General features: G+C 35.3%; 1 long non-coding RNA gene across 1 annotated transcript; it reads left to right on the top strand.

Moving 5' to 3' along the window:
• The first annotated feature begins 16,133 nt into the window (after positions 1 to 16,133).
• Positions 16,134 to 17,786, top strand: LOC129757696 (uncharacterized). The gene is made up of 3 exons (XR_008739766.1): positions 16,134 to 16,622; positions 16,689 to 16,761; positions 16,847 to 17,786. It is a non-coding gene; the product is annotated as an uncharacterized LOC129757696 (long non-coding RNA).
• Positions 17,787 to 22,815: the final 5,029 nt, after the last annotated feature.

Below are 22,815 nucleotides of genomic sequence, written 5' to 3'. Positions count from 1 at the left end.
TCTAAACGCATCGCAAAACTTTTTCCCGGCGCGACTAGTTCTCTTCTTCTTCTTCTTCGTTTTAATGTTTTGGCCAGAGAACGTTACTCTATAACACCACTAACTTGACTATGACTATTTTTTCGTGTTTAATGTTGCCAATTATTTTTAGATTTTAAGTTTCGTTTTTTCAAGGAAAGATAGGACCTCTTTCATACGATTTTCATCGAAATCTCGAAATAGCTCGAGAAGATTAGTAAATTTATCCCAATCGTAGTAATTGCGTAGATGATTGAATTTAATACAATATAAGATGATATGTTCGCTTGTAAAGGGTTCTTCACAGAGATCGCAATATGTTGTGTCGCGAATTCTCATTATTCCGAGCCAGTAAGGGGAATAATCATGTCCACTTAATATACGATTCATGGTTCGAATTTGTGTGTTTTTCAGTTTACTATTCCAGTACCAGGGTTTTTTGTTGAACGATGACTGGAATCTATAAAATTTTGATCCTTTTTGTGCTGTGTTTGTATATTCTTTATACCATCTATCGATAGAATTCATCCATTCCTTTTTCGCCTTCAGCGTTTTGTCACTGAATCTCGTTTTATTTACTAATATACACGGACTCGATAATCCATGTTTGGCCGCGGTATCCGCTTTCTCGTTTCCTGGGATGTTTATATGGGCAGGTATCCATTGTATGGTGGTCTTCTTTGTATCAGCTAATTTGAGAATTTGGAAAGTCAATTCGTCAAATTCGTTTGTTTCCTGTTGTTGTTTTAGAATGCAACAAGATGCTTGAGAATCTGTGAGGATTAATGTTCTGACTGTTGTTTCAGTGTTGATGTTTTCCAGCGCTGTTTTTATAGCGATGAGTTCTGCTGTGGTTATAGAAACTTCATTTTCAAGATGCATGCTAATTTCTCTGCTATTGTCTGCTTCGAATATTCCAATTCCGCATTTATTCGCATATTTTGATGCATCCGTATAGATTTGTGTAAAGGTTGGGTATTGAGTGTTTAACATGTGCATGACTTCTTTTCGCATTACTTCTGGTGACTGTTGTTTTTTCCTTATTTGTGTTTCTGGTATCTGATCCAAAATTGAAACGTTGGAGATTTGAACCTCTGTAGTGTGTTGTAAGTATAGCTGTTGAAACTCATTCTTGTTTTCTAGGTATATTTGTTCCAAGAAGGTATTTTGTTTTTTGTAGTTTACATTACTTTGGTCTAGGCTTTGTAATTGTTGAGCAATCAAGTCGTTTCTAAATATGTGTTTTAGTATACGATTTTTTGTTAAATAGATCCTTTTAAGGTATAGGGGACCTTCTCCTGCTATTGCTGCTAGTGTGTTCAAAGGTGTTGATTTGGAACAACCTGTAGCTATTCTAAGACATTGTCTATTAGTTACTTCCAGTTTTTCAATGTAAGTCTTGCTAGCTCCTCCATAGAATATTGAACCGTAATTGAGAAAACCTCCATACAGAGCTTTGTAGTATAGCATCATAACCTGGGGGTTTGCTCCACTTTTTATGCTTCCGATGACCTTGAGCATTTTCTGTCTATCGTGTATTTTGTCGATCATTGTTTTTATATGCATGCCGTATCTTAGTGTTTGGTCTAGGGTTATACCCAGGTACTTATAACTTCTAACTGTTTCTAATATTTCTCCGTTTATTCTAAGATTAAGAACCTTCGCACTGTTTTTGAAGATCATAGCTTTTGTTTTGGTGCAGTTTATGACGAGTCCAAGGTTTGTGGCTTTTCTTACAAATACTTCAATTTTTTCTTGCATTTTCAGTATTGCTTGATTTTCGTTCTTAAGTCTAACCAATTTGAGAAAATCGTCCGCAAATTGAAGTGTTGCTTCGTTAGGGTCTAGATTAGTCTCATGGAGGCTTGAGGTGTAGATGTTGAATAGAGTGGGGGATAGAACATCACCTTGTGGTAGTCCACTTGAAACTACATGTTCCACTAGTCCTTCTTCTGTGTGGATAATAGTTTTTCTATTTACTAGAAAATTGTAGATCCACGTGATACTATCGGGACTGAAGTTATTTGTCGTCATTATATTTCTCAGTTTGCTGACGTTTATTGAATTGAAAGCATTTTTGAAGTCAAAAAATACTCCAATTACCGTCATTCCCTTTCTTTTGCTTTCCATTATAAAATTTGTGGCATATGTCACGCAGTTTTCTGTGGACATATTTTTTCTAAAACCGAAGGAAGTATCAGGTAGTATTTTGGAGGAATGAAGAGTTTTATTGATATCCTCTAGCACTGCTGTGTTTAGTGTTTTTGTGATGGTAGAAAGTAACGCTATCGGTCTGAAGGAAGTAACTTCGTTTGCTGGTTTATCTGGTTTGAGTATAGGAATGATCTTTATCTCTTTGAGATGGTCTTGGAGACATCCTTTTCTCCACATCTCATTCAAACATTCTATGATTTTTGTCGTACTTTTCCAATCTAACATTCGAAGCATATCATATGTTAGTTGATCAGTTCCCGGGGAAGATCTTTTCGGTTTTTTATTTATTATGGAAGTCCATTTAGCTAAGTCTATTATGCAATGTCTGGTACTTTCATGTGGTTGTGCTGTCGCTTCTCTACTACTTTCTCCGAAATTAATCAGTAAAAATTCGCTAGCCAGTTGTTTTTGTTCTTTGATAGGATTGTTTTTTATATTAACTACTGGTGTAGCTTTTAAACCTCTCACAAGTTTCCAGTTTTGTTTCATGTTAAGTGGATCTATTGAACCTGCTAGTTCTTGCAATTTCTCTCTTATATGCTTTAATTTAGCTTTTTGGAACTTGGCTGCGCTTTTTTTCCACTCAATTAAATTTATGCTGTTGCAACATTCGTGGTATTTCTTTAATGCGCTTTGTTTTTCTGCATATAGAGTGGATAATTCAGCACTCCAGTAATATTTTGCAGTATAATCACTTGTTTTTTTATTATTTTTTAATATCATTTTGGCTTTTCCTGAGAGTTCTTGAAGATTTTCAAATTCCCAATGTTGTATTTTGGCAATTTGTTCTCTAATCGATTTTCTGTCATAATAAGTTTTAATTTTTCTACTCCATTGGAGTTCAAGTAATATTACTACAAAAAGATGTCCGCTTCCTCCAAAGGATTTTGGTTGAGTTGACCATTTTGTGAGGTTGTACAAGTTTGCTGAACATAAAGAAAGATCAATTGCACTGAAATTTTGATTGATTATTCCAGGGATATAAGTTTTATCACCTGTGTTAAGCAACACGAGGTTTGAGTCAACGATAGCTTCATGTACTACTCTACCTTTTCCTTGGGTTGTTTCACATCCCCATAGCTCATGGTGGCTATTAAAGTCTCCACCTATGACAACTTTACTGTAATTGCTGAGTTCTTGTAGGAGAATTGTCATGCAAGTTTTAAGTTCTTGTACGTTTATGCGAGGATTTACATAGACAACTACCAACACAAGGTCTAACTTGGTCAATGTTATGCCTAATGTTTCAAACTTTTCTGTTGTAGTTAAATTCAGTCTAGTAAAGTGAAATTGATCACGCAAATAAATTCCCACTCCTCCATAAGAATCTTCACGTGGTGCTAAAATATTATGATATCCTGAAATGGAATATCGTTTTGTTGTAAGATGGTTTGGATCTACCCATATCTCTGTTAAAAGTACGGCTTCAAATTTATTTGTATTTAGTTCGTGGATGAGTTCATTTTTGTTTTTTGATAAACTTTGAATGTTTGATTGTAGAATTTTAAATTTTGTATCCATGTTTGTGTTTGTTTATGTGCCATCACTATGGCTTTCAGCAATGTTTTTCAACTCCCCAACAATGCTGGCTGTAATCTCTTCTCCTGCTATGCCGTGATTCTGAAGAATCTTTGCAATCTTTTGTATTATACCTGCGATCATGACTTCGTAGTTTTGCTTTAACACTGATTGTGATTGTATTTCGTGTCTAAGTTTTTCTGCTTCCGAAGTACGATGATTATTTACAGTCCTTTTGTTATTGTGTTCTTCCTCAAGCCTCCTCTTTTTCAAAAAATCTCGTCTAGATAACCCTAACAAGCTAGCTACTCCAGCTTCTTCTTCTACTGTTTCGTTTGGTTTATTTTTTCTACTATTTGTGAATATTTTGTTGTGTTTTTGGTAATTTGGTTTTGTGATTAAAGAAGCTTCACTATTTTTTTTTGTTGATCGGCCCTGAGTCCCTTTAACTAACACCTGAGCAAAGGTTTCCGGTAGCACAGGGTATTCTTCTGCATTCCTGAGTACATCAAATTGGTTGACTGTTGGGATGTTGAAGTATTCTTTCGCCTCTTGATATGTGATGTTTCGTCTTGCCATAAGTATTTGCGTTTCCGACTCCTTTTTCCTACGGGGACAATTCCTGTCCGTCGTAATGTGGCCCTCTTGTTTACAATGGAAGCAATATGATTTCCTTGAGCAAGGCTCGTGGTCTTCTGTTGCTTCGGCAGTGCAATTCTTACATCTTAGTACGGAACTCTTACAGTTTTTAGACATATGGTTGTACCTAAGACATTTAAAACAGATAACGGGACGTGGTATAAATGGTTCGACTCGATTAATCACAGAAAACATACGTACAAACCTTGGCAATACATTGCTCCTGAACACTATACCTACTCTGTTGGTTTTGATTTTTTCTTCGTTGAATTTCCTTGTCATTCTAAACACAGATTCCACTTTGACATCACTTATCACGTTCTCAAAAATTTCATTTATTTCCAATTCTATTGGAATATCACGAAGAACTCCCGTTACGGTGACGAATTTTTTAGGAATGTAAGCTTTATAACCTTTTAGATGTAAACTTTGACAGTCAGCCAGTCTGTTGGCATCTTTCATGTTTCCAACATATACAGTAGCTTTGTTGCGTCCGGTCTTTTTAATATCGTCGATACATTTATCAAATCCTATTTGGTTAAGTAGTATTCCTATTTGTAATCTATTGACGTATTTTCTGTTGTCTAAGTCAGTATTTTCTATGATTACTCTGTAAGGTCTACTATCGTCGTCACAATAACTAAATCTTTGGTATATTCTCTTTGGTTCTGGTTTATTTTGACTTACTTGTTCTGGTTGTTCATTTGGTTTATTGGAATTATCTACCATCTCTTGGTCGTCTGGGATATGCTTTGGTTTGAGGTTAACATTCTCACCTGTAGCCGCTGCCCCCACGGGGGCAGCTTTGTTTATGTTCATACCACTCAATAAAATATATTTTTTAACAGCACTCTTATAAATATGATGACGAACAAAAGATAGTACGGATCAAAATTGGTTAATTCTAGTAATAAATAGCACAGTCACAGCTTAAATCTACTAAAATTGGCAACACACGTCTAGTCAGTTCAAAACCGCTGAGTCAAGTCGGCGCGACTAGTTGTTTTTCTTTTCTTCATTTGTTTGACACTTTTGGCAGCGGTGCCAAACATTTCGATGTTTTATGATTTGCGCTGTTTTCTTTTTTTTCTAATCTCTCAATTGAAGTTTTAGCTTAAAACTGCTGTGAAAATTTCTTAGTTTTATTTACTTCAGCTTGAGATTCTGCAAGCCTTGAACTTAAAATTTTGATCAATGTCCCCGACATAAATTTGAATACTTCTTGGTATCGATTCGGAATTTTTATATGAGTTTATTTTTTGTAGTTGATTTGTTATCTTTATTTTTTGTCCATATATTTTACTTGACTGCTGAAATAATTGATTTCTATGAAAGATCAGAAAAATCTTAAAACAATATAGAATTTTTTTTGCTAATTTCCTTTTTAAAAATCATCTGGCATCTCTAACACCATTTTCGACGTGAGTGTGGCAGAAAGTATGAACGCTAAGGATAAATGTCGGAGATCAATTTTACGATTCTGATCAAATTGAAATAAATCGTCCGTACCATTTATTCACCTTTTTAGATACCATCACTTTTTTACATGAACGTTCATGTTTCGTTCTTATCGTTGTCGAAGTAAAGTTTAGTATTATGGCTACGTTCACAGAGATAATCACCTTTTCTGGGTCCGTAGATGTATCTTTAGGACCGTTTACGATACAGTTTTTTACTATGCGGGTAGCCCTTAATCAACACTATATTCCCATATATAACTCTGAATTAATGCTTGTTTTGCACTATATGCGTATATAATGCAGATTTAATGCTAAAAAGGCGAAATAGCGGGCTGAATAAATGCTATCACAACATAGCATTTAATAAGCATTACAAATGCTGAATTAGAGCACCATCAAAACGTCATTTTTCGCCAGCCGTATAAAAGCATTAATAATGCATACTTAGAACATCTTTTAATTGTTTGATCATGATTGATGTGAAACGGAAATTCAAAATAGGAAAATCAACAAAAATTTAAAAAAATAAAATCATTATCTACAACATCAATCAACCTGCTGAATGAAGGATTATGCTTGCTAAGTGTTCTATGAAATGAGAAGTAATTATAATTGAATTATGAATTAACTTTGATGAGTCTCGAACCGAGGATCCCTCAGCAGCCTTTATCTTTCCTTGCGCCTTTACCATTTCGACCACTCTTGATGCTGATAACGTAGGTGAAAAAACCCGTACTTCAAGTACTGTTCGGGTCACACAACTTCATAGACAATGTATGCATGAGATGGCTTGGAAATGTATTGGAAAATTTTGGGAGAAGACAACTGCAACTGCCCGCTCTGATTGTTTTCGTTTGTTGTCTTTCTTACTCACACGCAGCAAATGAAAAACATCATTCTTGTTTACATTCGCGGGTTTGACGTTTCTACGCTTTATAAAAGCTTTATATAAGCATTAACAGGAAGTTCTAGTGCTACAGTCTTAATGCTTGTTAACTTTATATAGTAGCTCTATATGTGCATATAGTGCTATCATTAGTGTTAATTTTTGTTATTGCTTCTATGCATTAATAATGCATATTTGAAACTAAAAAGCATTATGAATGTTGATATAATGCTAAGTTGCATTAGAAACGTTGATTTAATGCTAATTAAGGGTTATGGCTTAATGCTTATGGTTACTTGGGTGGTATGCGCTATAGACACTATAATTTCATATAGTCTGGCAAAGAGAATGACGGGAGCCAATCGAACTGTCATCCGCAGGAGCCAATCGAGCAAATTTTCTAAATATTGGAAAATCATGGTTGAAGTATTGTGATTCACAAAGTTTTTCTGGCTTTTTGATAACATTAACTAAAGTTACTTAGCATAATTTTCATTATTTTTTCACCTATAGACCATAATGTATTTTTCAAAAGCGATTTCGAGTTGGAGAGATAAAAATAGCATGCAATTTACGAATCTGAGAAACTATTTTTTATTTTGTAACTGGAGAGAGTTATGAAGAGCTTGAACATTATCGTAGAATGCTCGATTGGCTCCGCGCGAATGACAGTTCGATTGGCTCCCGTCATTCTCTTTGCCAGACTATATGAAATTATAGTGTCTATAGTATGCGCTCTGTGCAAATAAAATATTTTTGCAGTTTTTTTTTACTTTTCGGCAGAAAACTGAGAGCTTTTTGAACAGAATTGTAATCGATTAAGATAGAAACTCATGTCGGAACCAAACAAAATCAATAAAACTATTGTTTTGTAGATAAAGCATGCTCAGTTTGGTGAAATTTGTATACCTGTTCAATGCAAAACTTCCTCAAAGACTGAAAAAAAAGTTTTTGTCATAATCATTCTAATGAAACTGTTGAAGTATAGCCATTGGTTTCTATGTCACTCAGGTGATAAACTGTTTTTCACTTTTTAGTCACTAATAAACTGTCTCCCAAACCGATAAGACCTGCTTACTTCTTCAGGACCTGCTTACTTCTTCAGAAAAAAAAAATGCACTGGTCGGTGATTCAACCAATTCAACAGAGCAATTCCACACTCAGCCGAAATAAAAACGTTAAATTCACCTAGATTTTCACGTAGGCGCTCTCTACGTGAATTTTTGCTCGACTTACGTGAATCACTTAGAAGCTAATACAAATTCACTTGATCCGTACGTGAAATTCATATGGCTGATCGCTGTCAAAACGAAGACACATTCGATTTACGTGAAAATCGAGTGATCCGCCAAGCACAAAGGGATTGGTGCATGTAGTGATTTAAACTTTTTTTTTTCATTTCGTGCCCGTGAAAAATGGCACAAAATGCGAGTTCCAACAACCCGCCTATTCTCCGCAAAATATTCCAACAAACTGATCTGAAGACTTCAATCAACCTGCGTTCTGTAATTCGTACTTGAGTGAGAGAGAGGCGGATCGTGCCTTTCTTTCACTCGTTTGTTCGAGCGAATCTTTAAAACGAAGACGTTTAACGGTTGAACAATTAACGGATTCGACAATTCGACACGTTCAGTTGTCAGAACCAGGTTAGAACGGTTAGAACAGCACGATCGAATCGTGTTGCAGAATTCATCCGCTCGATTCTACATACTACAAGGCAAATAATCAATCCCGTATCAATTGTGCACTTTTTGAATAAGCGGTTACTGAGATTTATATAAATTCTTTTCATTATTTGTTTTCAAGTATTTTTCCTTTAAATTTATTAATTTTGTTTTTCAACTGTCAACTGTATACATTGCCCCTCTTCTCTAGTCTTTAACTGACTATTACTCCAATCTTAATTAAAACTTGTTTTTATGGATTGAATAATTTTGTTTTTTTTTTGTGACATTATATGTATATGGGATGTGCGTTCATCTGCCAAAATGAATCTGGGGCGGGATTATGGAACTCGAAACAATCAAGTTTCGTTCGATTGGACCGACTTCGGCATTACCGATCTTGAACGAGCTCGATTCGAACCGAACGTTTCGAGATGATCTACTACCCGGTTTACTCGAAATTTAGTATTTTAAAATTTAGAACACGAACGAGACACGTGATACCGATTCTAATTTGATTCGAGTTAAAACTCGAAACGAGTATCTCGAATTGAATAGGTTTGATAATTTCACCCTTGGTTTTCATTTTATCAATAATTAAAGGTTTTTTCGATTTTGATGAAAGATTTGATAAAGTGTCCAGAATACGCATAAAATTTTAACTCGATTCAAGTATATCACTCATTTACAAGCGAACTGTATACGCATTGCGTAATAATTCATAACAATAAATGAAACTGATTTCAACTTCAAATTCGTAATCCTCCTTTAACTTGAATCTCCAATCTGATTGTTGAGTATCCTGAATTAGGATTCGGATCCTTTATTTGTGTTTCAATCTTATTTCGAAACCAAAATTTAAATTTATATGTTCAATCCTGTATCCGATTCATCAAATAAATCCAACCTGGATCATTAATCTCAATTTTACATTCAAATCTTTAATTCCGATATTTTATGAGAATGTACATCTTAAGCAAAAGTAATCCTACGAAATCTTGAATTTTGGAGTTGAACCATGAATTTAAAATGTGTCATTAAATCGTTTGTTGGATCTGAATTCCTCATTCCTATTCTGAATCTATTATTTATTTATTTTCATAGTATTCCGTCTCGCGGATCTACAATCTAGATCATGAACAAGTAATTTTATGAAAAACTAACCTCTTAAATTTGTATCTTTCAAACGAGAACCGCAATTTCTAAATCGAAGCTAAATTTTCTTAAAGTTGTATCTTTTTTTTCTAATCCAAATCATGCTTAGAAATCCATTATTAGAGCTTTTACCCGATTGAATAAATTATTTGCATCTTAAATCTTGTTTAAACTTCTAAAAAAAATCTTTATCTTAAAATTTATTTCGTTTGCCGTATGTTTCTCGGGTCAGGAATAGGTCTCTTACACCACTAAATCAGATCACGGTTTTACATATAAACCTCACTCTTGCACATAAATCATGCGTTTAAACTTAAACACGAATGTAAATATATATACTCTTACATGATAAGTTCTAAAACTTTTATTAGAATCTACGCATATTTAATTACAGTTAATATGAATTGTGAATCAAATCCTTACTTTCGAATAGTTTCGTTTTCGACAAAACCCGTATCCTAATCAGCTTTCTATGACTAATATGATCGTACCTGCTGTTTTTATGTTTAAATTGATTGATTTTGATTTTGAATGCAAACAATTCTGAGCAACTTAAATTCGAAATTGGGCATTCCATATCTCTAATACCCTGATCCTAATACTATCGGTATTTTTGAGTTACTCAAGTGAAAAATGTTTCTGCAACTGTATCTTGTATTCTGTTCTCAAAAAACAGTGATTTTTTTTTGTTAATGAACTTTTTTTTAGATATAAAAATTATGTGATTTTATTTTAAGTTTAAAAGTATCATATTTCTTTAGATTATTAATTTTTTTTTTCGTGCTTTGATGTTATTGTAATAAGCTCACATGCTTTAAAGTCGATTTTTTTTTTTAATTTGTCATTCAGATTATTTGGATTGCTGCCTCTTTTTTGTATTTTTTTTTTATGTGTAATTATTTTCATTTTTAGTTGTTAACTATTTTTCTCATGATGCTACTTCAGTGTTTTTATAATATGTTTTTTTTTTTAATTTATACATATGTACAAATATATCTATTCCACCCTTGATTGATTTTTGCTCTCATATTTCTCAACTTCATATGATTACTGTTGAATATGATTTTTTTTAATATGTTCAGTTTTTTTTGTTAATATCTATACATATACAAACTTCAAGTTTCCATAGAGCATCTGCAGATTTTTTTTTTTTGCTTAACTAGGCTCTTTTTTTCCATGTATATCAAGCAGTCATTGTTTATATACCCTCTTTTTGTTTTTTTTTTTCATTTGATTTTATAATTGTGTTTCCCTTCAATGCTTTTTTTTGCTATTCCCTTTAATTTTTCTTCGGGTATCAATTTTTTTTTTTAATGTTTGACCAGTTGTTCAACATATTTTTAATTTTGTAAAAATTTTTTTGCAAAACCCATATTTCACCACTTTCATTGAGATTTGTTTAAGCATTTTTTTTTATAATTGAAGTTCTGAAGATATAAAGATTGAATAAAATAGTCAGTTGATTTAAATAGAACTGAGTTTTTTTTTATTGAGCATATCAGTTGTGTTTTTTTTTTAACTTATGCATCAATCTAGTTGTTTTAACACCTTCCTTGAAGTTCTATGTTTATTTTTTTTAAATTTCATTTTTTTTTACGCTTCAATTTGTGCTGGATTTTTCTTTCGCCATCATTTTATAATTCGTTTTTTTTTTTACTATGAATATCAATTTCATAGGACATACTTAGTCTCTGAAACAGCTGAGTTCTTCAGTATATTGGACTGATTATGATGATGATTGGAATTTGCACTTCAGGTCATATTAACCCGAAAAGCTTGAAAAGATTAATAATGACAAAAGACGACGGATTGCATTTTAGTATTAGTTTTTCTACTGTTAAGGTTTCTTTTTTTACCAAGCCTTTAATATTCGTTTTTTTTTTGTCGTTCCAGTACTCAATCTGCTTTGTAAGCTATTTTGCTTTCCGTTTCCGGCTAATTAGATGTTTTTTTTTGCTCCTGTTTTCCATATTCTCTATGCTTTTTTTTTAATAATATTTCTTAACTTTTTTTTTTTTTATTCTGAATTTTTTTTTTGAGTTTTTTTTTCTACCTTATTTTTATTTTATTTTATCTTTTTCTCGATTGCTCATTCTTCAAACTAACTTCTTTAAATATGCAACTATTGACCTTTTATTTATATGTGTATGACATACTTATACATATATATTTCATAACCGTTTATCTCAATTATCTTTATTATCGCCCTAATATAATTTTTCTTCTAATTTTATTCTTTTGTTTTCCTCTTCAATAAATGAAGAATTTCCTTCAATTTTCTCGTTTCCTTATCCTTATTTTAATTTTAATTTTTTTTTTTTCAAAACTTTAATCATTTCTTCATTTTTTTTGACAAATTACTTAAAATCTTTCCGCACGATGTTCAATATTTTATTTAAATATTTCTTTTTGTTATTTATTATCGTTTTTCAGGCTATTTTGTTCCATTTAATACATTTTGTTTACAATCGTTGCTATCTTAAACTTGTTAAATAATTCAAAAAATAAGAATTGAACTGAAATCCTTTTTTATTATAGTTAATAATTTTCGCTTATTCAATGGTTCTTTGATGCATGTTATTCTATTATCCATTTTTCCATAGTAACATGTAAAAATCTTTTTTTTTTTCTCATTCCCTTTTCCTAATTTTCTACTTTCTCTTCTGTATTAAAACATTTTTTTTCCTTACCTCTCAATTTCGTTTCTTATTCAATATTGCCATACTAAATGGTTTTATCTTATTTTTTAAAATTGGTTTTGGTTTGATTTTTTTATAAATCTGCTTTGGAAGAAAAACATGTATTTGTTTAGTGCAACAATATTTTTTTTAATTACTAAATTCCTATTTTTTTAATGTTTTTTTCAAAATATATATTCTTTTTTTTTACTTCCTTTTAATTATGATTTTTTTCTACCATTTTCTCTTTTCTTTATTCAGACTTCCTTTTGATATGCACTATTCTCCTTTTCTTTTTGTTATGTATATTTTATGTCCTTTGATCTTAGCTACCGTTTTACCTTTTTTTTATTAAATTCTGAATTTCTTTAGATTCTTCTTCCAATGGGTTTTCTAGTTAAGTTTTAATTTCATCTTAATTTCGCAGTTTGTTACTTTTGCTTGTCATTCATTTTATTTTATTTTTTTTTTCTCGTTTTTGTACATATGTTCCTTAAAACACTTTGTTTTGATTTTCTAAAAGCAGATATATGCATTTTTTTGTTATCTTTTTAAAAGACGTTTCTGTATTTTCTCATTGTTATCTTTAAGTCAAGTCAAATAATTGAAAAAGTAAGAACTGACTTGCAAACTGTTTTTTTTTTGCCATTTGTTTTGCATGTGCTTCTATCATTTTTGTTTTAACCTAGATGTATTGATATTGTTTTGTTTTCAATCTGAATTCTTTTTTTGACAAGAATAATTTTTTTTTTTTTAAACTTTAACTTTCACTTTATCAAGATCTTCTCATTTCTGATTAAATGGTTCCATGATATATTTAAGAATTTGATTTTTTCGTCCGTGTTTACAACAATGTTTTTTACAAGGTTTCATTTCGTTGCTTTCTTTCTTTTTTTTTCAAGGTTTTTTTTTTTCTTGTAAAAATGGCAATCTGATAAGGTTTGCCGTTTTCTTTTTTTGTTTTTCATTTTACAAATATGTTTCTATTCTTCGCAAATTTTACTTCTTTTCGCATTCTTTTTTAATTTATTTCACTATTTGACCATTTCTGCTTTTTATATATTTTTTTTAATGTTCTTTCTTTTTTTGCACCATCTGTAGTACTTCATATTCTTCCTTGTATCCATTTTATATGATTTTCTGTTCTTTTAAACATTTTCTTTTTCCATTATCGGCTATTCTCTTTTTTTCATCCCTTTCTTGTTTTTTTGCTTCACCTTTGATTTGCTTAGTTATTCATACGTCCTTTTTTGACGTAAATTATTTTTTTTTCCTTTTTTTTTGCCTAATTATTCTTTTCTTTCTTTTTGCATCATCTTTTTTTCATAATTTGGTTTCCTGTGAATTTATTGCAACATTTTTTTTGCATCTCTGTGCTTCTTTCTTTTTCTTGCATCCTCTTTTTTTGCATCATTTTCCGTACATCCTTTTTTTCTCATGCACCTTCTTTTTTTTTGCATCTTCTGTTTTTTTTTACATCGTCTGTTTTTATTTGCATCCTCTGTTTTTTTCTGCATCCTCTTTTTTTGCATCGTATTTTATTTTTACATCCTTTTTTGCATTCTCTTTTTTTTTGCATCCTCTTTTTTTTGCATCTTCTTTTTATGCATCCTCCTTTGTTTTTGCATTCTCTTTTTTTTGCATCCTCTTTTTTTGCATCTTCTTTTTATGCATCCTCCTTTGTTTTTTGCATTCTCTTTTTTTTTGCATCCTCTTTTTTTTTGCATCCTCTTTTATTTTGCGTTTTTTTGCATCTTCTTTTTTTTCAGCAATCTCTTTTTTTTGCATCCTCTTTTTTTTGCATCTTCTTTTTATGCATCCTCCTTTGTTTTTGCATTCTCTTTTTTTTTGCATCTTCTTTTTTTTTGCATCCTCTTTTATTTTGCGTTTTTTTTTTTGCATCTTCTTTTTTTTTCAGCAATCTCTTTTTTTTTGCATCCTCTTTTTTTTTGCATTCTTTTTTTCATCCTCTTTTTTTTGCATCCTCTTTTATTTTGCGTTTTTTTGCATCTTCTTTTTTTTCAGCAATCTCTTTTTTTTTGCATCGCTTTCTTCTTTTTTCATCATTTGAACATCTGTTGTCTGAACTTTTATTTTTGCTGCTTATATTTTTTTACTAACTTTCTCTTCCATTTTCTTGCATAATTTTTTTGAATTGTTAATTTTCGGTCAAACATGGTATTTTCCAATGAAGTTTCATCTTCCAGCTTTAAGGAATTTTTCCACCTTTCAGTTTTTAACTTTCTTCACTTTTTTCGTTTTCCAATTAATCTCCCTAGTTCTTTAATCCCCTCTTACCTATTTGTAGCGTATTGATTGCTACAGACTGCGCCATTGTAGTGATTTAAACTTTTTTTTTTCATTTCGTGCCCGTGAAAAATGGCACAAAATGCGAGTTCCAACAACCCGCCTATTCTCCGCAAAATATTCCAACAAACTGATCTGAAGACTTCAATCAACCCGCGTTCTGTAATTCGTACTTGAGTGAGAGAGAGGCGGATCGTGCCTTTCTTTCACTCGTTTGTTCGAGCGAATCTTTAAAACGAAGACGTTTAACGGTTGAACAATTAACGGATTCGACAATTCGACACGTTCAGTTGTCAGAACCAGGTTAGAACGGTTAGAACAGCACGATCGAATCGTGTTGCAGAATTCATCCGCTCGATTCTACATACTACAAGGCAAATAATCAATCCCGTATCAATTGTGCACTTTTTGAATAAGCGGTTACTGAGATTTATATAAATTCTTTTCATTATTTGTTTTCAAGTATTTTTCCTTTAAATTTATTAATTTTGTTTTTCAACTGTATATACTACAGTGCATTCTATGTGACGTTCACGTAGCTCTGGATAACTTATTCACATAAAATCTATGTGACAGAATACACTACTCAAGATAGCGCGGATCCAACAGTTGGTGCTATCAGAAAGACAAATTCTATAGGTGATGGAGAAGCTGATTTTTCGTAAGAAGTTAAAATTAAGTTGTGAATTCGTTATTTATATTTTTTGTTATTTTTCAGAATTCGGAATTGGGGCAGCTAGGACGACCAGGCAATTGTTATGGAGGCAACCCAAATGCCGTCTTCGATGCGATATAATATGTAAGGTATGTGAAAAAAAAGTGTCCAAAGTTTCAATTAAAAATAAAAAGTGCATCATGTATTAGAAAAATTAAATGTCCTGCAAAATCAATACATTTTTTGTTTATAAGATCCGAAAAAACCAACTACGTTTATATTTCAATAAAAGCTACGTGAATCGCATGTAGCAGAACGCATCCCTTTTCACATTCGACCTATGTTATTTTCACATACAACTCATATGAAAATTACGTGAATTCCGCTTGCTGCGCCAGCTCCGTTTGCTACCTGAAATTCACGTAGGTTTCACGTGATTTTCATGGTGGCAAAAATCCATGTACATTTTCACGTAGCGTTCATGTGAAGATTTTTTTCGGTGCACGTTTGAGCGCTTTTTTATCCCGCTTAACAAAATAAATGCTTGGAATGCTTGAAAGAATGCTTGGATTCCAAGCATTCTTCAAGCATTCCTCCCATTGAATTCAAGCATTAAATGGCCCAACCGATTCTACTTGAAATGATTTTCCCGGTTCAGAATGACAGCTCTTGCTGACATTTGTCGATGTTTGATTGTATTGGTGTGATTTTGGCGTGCTTATGTATGAGTGCGTTAGTCTATGCGTGTGCGTGCCACATCAATATAGTTGCATTGAATAATTTTCAAAAAAAAAATTTAACTTTTTAAAAAGCTTTTATTTTATTCATTTATTTTCCTCATCATCTATTTATTACACAATTATTTCACAGTTCCTGTTTCAAATACTATTCATTCACAATTCACAATAAAAAAAATCCCAACACACAACTTGTGTAACCGTTTGTTACTGCTTTTTATGTGACTCCGCCACAAAATCCTACCACTCCTGTACTCCGTTGAGAGTAATACCACAGTAGATCCAATTCCTCTTTCCTAAACGCCTAAATGCAGGCACTTTTCTCTGAGGGATATCCATGGGCGTCGGGTTTAGGCAGGGTACATGCCGGGGAAGTGTGATCACCCGGAGAGCGAACACACCCGCGTAAAAATTACATTCTCCTTCGTATGTGTGTCGGTCAAATGTAACGTAGATTTGTGCACATGCGGGGCTAGTTCTTTCTGCCTGTGACCGTTTCAGAGAACGGAAGTGCGCGTTATTAAAAGTTCGTAAAATTTGTGAAATTGTGGTGTAAATGTTTAAAAAGTTTTTTCCTATAATTACAGAAAAAAGTATAGCCAAGTAAAACCGCAGCAAGGCTTACAGTGGCATACATTAGTTAAAAACCTAGTTAAAATCTTATAAGCTAAAAGTTAAAAAAAATAGTACGGTTAGTAGAAGCTATGATGTAGTGTAAAAATGTTAAAACTTAATTAAATGTATATTACTTAAATAGATAAAAAGTGGTTGACAATACAAAAACCACATGCAGTGTAAAACCGCATTCGACGAAACACAACATTAAAAAGGTAAATTGTCTAAAAACAAACAAAAATGTAAACCACGTGTAAATTAAAAAAACGTCACAGATATATGTTAAAACCCTATTGGCAGGTCCAAGAGGGCCTTTTTTGTATTTCTATCCAATTGCTTAGCAGCACGGCGCAGCAGAAAATCTAAACGGGCAGAAAGGAGCGGTCGGAACGCCAAAATCCGACTGGTAAATCGATCAGCACGTCCCCTCGTGGTGAAGAACCAAACCACGGTGGTGACATCCTGCAGAGGATCGTGGGCTCTTCCGGGACGCCGGTAAAGAGCCTGTGATACCCTGGGCGGTGCTGAAACAACCAGCCGTCCAGCCCTGCTCCATAAAAATTCGACCAACATCAACCGTACGCTAAAGAGTTCAACGGAAGAAGAAACTTCAATCGGCCGGCCAAAATGTGCCTAAAGAACCGCAAGTATACCGTGTGACGTTATTGTGAAGAAACACAGTTAGGGAAACCAAGTTTATAAATAAACCCCCACAAATTATGTAAAACCCAACGTATGAGGATTTCTGTATTATGGGATAATTTTTGATTCCTTTACACCTTTTGCTCAGTAACGTTATTGGCTGAAAGCCCCCCAAAACTTCACTCTTGATCGGCCAGGTTGGGAATTGCTAGCTCCGCTTTATATTGATTTCATTAAAGATTTTGACCCGGTTGATAGCATGCGAAGTACCACCCGGTACGTCCCTGTCTAGCTTGGTTCCTTCTGGATATCCCTTCTGTGAGTTCCCCGGAGGAAAGTGTCTTGGGTTGAAAAGCATACGATCCTGAGTTCCATCATAATTTCTTTTCCCATGTTCCCCACCCACTGAGTGTAGCAGCTGTCAAGTTACATTCTGGCGCCCACATAAAAACTAGTTCAACCTTTTACATTATCCATCCCCCGGAGAGGGAAGAAAATCAGTTCTGATTGTGCCAAAATCGTCCTCTGAACGATTCACTGGAGCATAATTTCCAAGGATTACCGATTTATGGTGTTAAAAGTTTATTTGAAGTGTATTATTACTAGTGCAAAATTTAAAAAATTGTGTTTACAAATTTACAAATTATTTATAGTGTTGAAAATTTATCCTTTATAGAGTTTACAAATTATATTTATATTTATTTTTTTTGTGTATTTTAGAACCTGAATAAAATTGGAAATGGATTCCGAAATTCAAAACATATATTCGAACTTTTTGGCTCATCATTTAGCACGAAATGAAATGGAATATGAGTTAACTATTAGAGCAGTCCCATTCGCAGAAAAAGAATCGAGAGCTGCATTGCTAAGACGTCTGAAAGATCGTCTCAAGGTGGAACAAAATGAATCGAACCCTGATATCGATTATTCTCGGTGGGGAAAATCTGTTGACGAGGAAATCCAAATTATAGATTCGGAGGTAAAGAACATTGCAGATATTCTTGAGAACCGAGTGCATTTTGACGGTATTCGCGAAACCCTGAAAACTAGATTAGCACACTATTATGCCAGATGCACCCGAGCGCTGGAAGCTGCCGAGCTGGATCAAGATCTGAAAGATCTGGATCAGCTGCAGGCATTGACGATCAAGTATTTTCAGTCCCATTTTTCTCCTATTGGCGTCTTGCAAAAAGTTCAATCGGAACTACTAGTTAACATAGCCAGATCGTTATCAAACCTTAGTCTGTCGCAAATTCCAAATGCGAGCCCGTCGAAGAAACCTTCCGGTAGGAAAAATAAACCTGTGCTGTCGCGAAATAGTAATCGATCGGGAAGAAGCGATGATATGCTAAGCAGCGAGAAATATAGCAGCGAAGAAGGCGCTGTAGCTCGAGATTTAATCGAACCGCGATTTCCGCCGCGAAAATTAAAATCGACCCAAATGTACCGCGCGCGAGTTTCAGATTCGGAAGAAGCCGAACGGTATGTGAGGCATATTCGTATAAAAAAGGGCAATCGGGGCCCATCGCGGGTCGAACGTTCGGACTCGGATGAAGATTGGGTGTTGCCATCGGACTCGGAATCTAGCGAGCCCACTCCTCGTCGTCGCGAACGCAGATCTCGTCATGATTCACATCCTCCGCGTAGGGGCCGCCCAGTTTCCGATTGGAACCTGTGGTATGACGGGAAAGACAATGGCCAAGGTTTAATGCGTTTTATCCGGGAAGTTGAGTTTACCGCGAATTCGGAAAACATGTCCCAACAAGAACTTTTTCGGTCAGCGATTAATCTCTTCCGTGGTCCAGCAAAGACCTGGTTCATGTCCGGCTTTGAGAATGAGGAATTCGCCTCATGGAAACAGCTAGTTCGCGAAATGAAGAACGAATTTTTATCGCCGGATCACGATCACGTGAGCGAGATGCGTGCGATTGCACGTAAGCAGGGCCCGAAGGAGAAATTTCAGAATTATTTGATCGAAATGCAGAAGATATTTAACGGGTTTACGAAATCGATTTCTGAGAAACGGAAATTTCAGATGATTTTTAGAAATATGCGTGCCGATTACCGCGGATATGCGATTGCGTCGAAGATAGATAACCTTGCTGATTTGAAGACGTTCGGTCGACAGTTGGATGCCACGTTTTGGTACAAATTTCAAACTACTGAAGAAAATCCTCGCGTTCGTAGTCAGGTAAACGAAATTAGGACCGGAACAAAACCGAAAACTCGGGACGGTATCGAAACGCCGAACCAAAAATCGCGGTACTTCTACGGAAGCTCGAAATCCGAACCCTGGAAAGAAACCCAGAAAAAGAAGCAACAGTATCAAGTCTCAGGAAAGTCTACCCTCGATCAATCTCGTAAGAAGAATCCTGCTCCTGATGGCCTCGAAATCTTACTATCTAATTATTCACCATTACCTGAAGGAAGATGCTACAACTGTAGACTTCCTGGTCACCACTTCAAGGAATGTAGCAAACCTGTTCATGTTTTTTGTCAAAACTGTGGGTTTATGAATTTTGAAACCAATAATTGCCCCTATTGCGAAAAAAACTTGCGACCAACTGCTTGAAAGGGCAAGTAGTTTCACAGAATCAAAATCCCTTTAAAAATTCCGATCAGACCGTAGATTTGGCCCAAATAGGGTACCAAGTCGTTAATCCATCCGATTATGTCAATCCCCATTCCCTCGAAGTCAACGAATTGTTACTTAACTTACAAAATGATGATCGTCCGTTTGCCAAAGTCCGTATTTATGATATTCCGCTTATTGGCCTCTTAGATAGTGGTGCTAATAAGAGCGTATTAGGTAAAGGAGCCGAGAATCTTATTAGAATGTGCCATCTAAAAATCCATCCCGTCGATCTAGATGTAGTTACGGCCAACGGTCAAACGTTAGAAGTTCTAGGTTACGTGAGCACGCCTGTGACTTTCAATGATGCGACAAAATTGATAGATTTGTTGGTTATCCCTTCCTTGAAACAAAAATTGGTCTTAGGATCCGATTTTTGGGTCAAGTTTGGGATTGTACCATCACTTGTTTCAATCTCTGTCGATGAAATTGATTGTTCACAGGACGTGTTCGAACTCTCACTCGACCAACAGAATCAACTGAACGAAGTCAAAGATTTGTTTAAAGTTGCCGTGGACGATAAGTTAGATGCCACCCCTCTGATCACCCATCGAATAGAATTGACCGAAGAAGCCAGAAAGAAACCTCCAGTACGCATAAACCCATTCCCCGTCTCGCCAAAACGACAGGTCCAAATTAATGCTGAGTTGGACAGAATGTTAGAATGCGGAATTATAGAAAGAGCTTATAGTGAATGGTCGTTGAGATTAGTGCCCGTCGACAAAGCGGACGGAACTGTACGGCTTTGCATTGATGCCCGAAAGCTCAATGAACTGACCGTCAGAGACTCTTATCCACTCCCCCACGCCGACAGGATTCTCAGTCGTCTCGGTCCATCCAAGTACATATCCACTATCGACTTATCCAAGGCTTTCCTTCAAGTCCCCCTTCATCCTCGATCAAAAAAGTACACTGCCTTCTCAGTGTTAGGCCGAGGGTTCTTTCAGTTTCGAAGGATGCCTTACGGACTCGTGAACAGCCCGGCTACTTTAGCCCGGTTGATGGATCGCATACTTGGCGGAGGCGAACTAGAACCTTTCGTGTTCGTTTACCTCGATGACATCATCGTGGTAAGCGACACATTCGAGGATCATCTAGCCCGTCTTCGTGAAGTTGCATCCAGACTAAGCATGGCGAATCTATCGATTAACATATCGAAATCAAAATTTTGTGTAGCTGAAGTAGGTTACTTGGGTTATATCTTGAGCCAACAGGGACTACGACCCAACCCTGAACGTGTAGACTCCATAGTCAATTACGAGAGACCAACCTCACTCCGTGCCGTGAGAAGGTTCTTAGGGATGTGCAACTACTACCGAAGATTCATTGAGAACTTCAGTGCAGTTGTACAGCCCCTAACGGACCTTCTCAAAGGCAAGCCGAAAGCCGTTAAATGGAGCGACCTAGCTGAAGCAGCGTTTGTTAAAATAAAGGAGTTGTTGATCAGCACACCTATCTTAGCAAACCCTGACTTCAGCAGGCCTTTTTGCATTCACTGCGACGCAAGCGATCTCGCCATAGCTGGAGTGCTTACCCAGTTCCATGACGACGTTGAAAAACCCGTCGCTTACTTCTCGCAGAAGTTGGGAACAACCCAACAACGGTATTGTGCCACCGAGAAGGAAGCACTGGCGGTCCTCAAATCAGTAGAAAAATTCCGTTGCTATGTGGAAGGTTCAAAATTTACTATTTATACTGACGCCTCAGCTCTTACATACATACTGCGAAGCAGCTGGCGAACCTCGTCCAGACTGTGCCGCTGGAGTATCGAGTTACAACGATACGATTTCGATATCAAACACCGACGTGGATCCGACAACATCGTGCCGGACGCGTTATCGCGAGCAGTTGAAGAGCTGAAGGTCTGCCCTGGTCAGTCAAACTGGTACCTCGCCACGGTAGCAAAAGTTAATCAAGATCCTGAAAATAATAAGGACTTTAGAGTTGAGAACGGTATCCTAAAGAAATTCTTGTCCTCCCACGAACCAAACACAGATTACCAATTCGCCTGGAAAGTTTGTGTACCACCAGATCTTCAAGAGCAAATTTTGATAGAAAATCACGACGACTCGTTGCATCTAGGTTTCGAAAAAACACTCGCGAAGATTAAAAAACTTTATTATTGGCCGAAAATGGCACGATACGTTCGATCCTACATCCAAAAATGCACGGTATGTAAAGAGTGCAAGCCCTCTAATCGATCGCAACACCCTCCGATGGGCAACCAAAGGATTGCCACGAAACCGTTCCAAATTATAGGACTAGACTTCATCCAATCACTCCCCAGGAGTAAACAAGGAAACTTGCACCTCTTGGTTGTGATGGATATTTTCTCAAAATTCTGCCTCTTATTCCCTGTTAAAAAAATTTCCACCCCACTCGTGTGTAAATTACTCGAGGAAAACTGGTTCAGGCGTTACTCCACACCAGAGTGCCTGATTTCCGATAACGCATCGACATTCCTTTCGAAGGATTTTAAAGCTTTCCTCGACCGGTTTAAAGTTCGTCATTGGACCAATTCGCGATACCATAGCCAATCTAATCCGGTAGAAAGACTAAACCGGACAATAAACGCGTGTATCAGGACCTACGCGAGGTCTGATCAGACACGTTGGGATACGCGTGTATCCGAAATCGAGCATGCACTGAACAGTACTCCTCACAGTGCCACAGGTTTTTCTCCATATAAGACAATATTCGGGCACGAAATCGTCGATTCAGGAGAGGAACATCGTGTTGATAGGGATGTTTGTGGAATTTCGGATAGTGATAGGCAAACGCAGCATCTCCAAACGAATCAATTTATTCGCGACATCGTTTCTAAAAACATAAAGAAAAATTATGAAAAAAATGCAAGAACTTACAATCTTCGTTATAAAACTCCTGCTCCGGTTTATGATGTAGGCCAGAAGGTCTTCAAGAGGAATTTCCGTCAATCGTCAGCCATCGGCAAATATAATGCCAAACTCGGTCCGTGTTATCTCCCTTGTACGGT

The sequence above is a fragment of the Uranotaenia lowii genome, chromosome 3, assembly GCF_029784155.1.
Source record: "Uranotaenia lowii strain MFRU-FL chromosome 3, ASM2978415v1, whole genome shotgun sequence".
In the NCBI taxonomy this organism is placed as follows: domain Eukaryota; kingdom Metazoa; phylum Arthropoda; class Insecta; order Diptera; family Culicidae; genus Uranotaenia; species Uranotaenia lowii.
The sequence above is the reverse complement of the archived record's forward strand: the minus strand, read 5'-3'. Positions and strand labels throughout refer to the sequence as shown.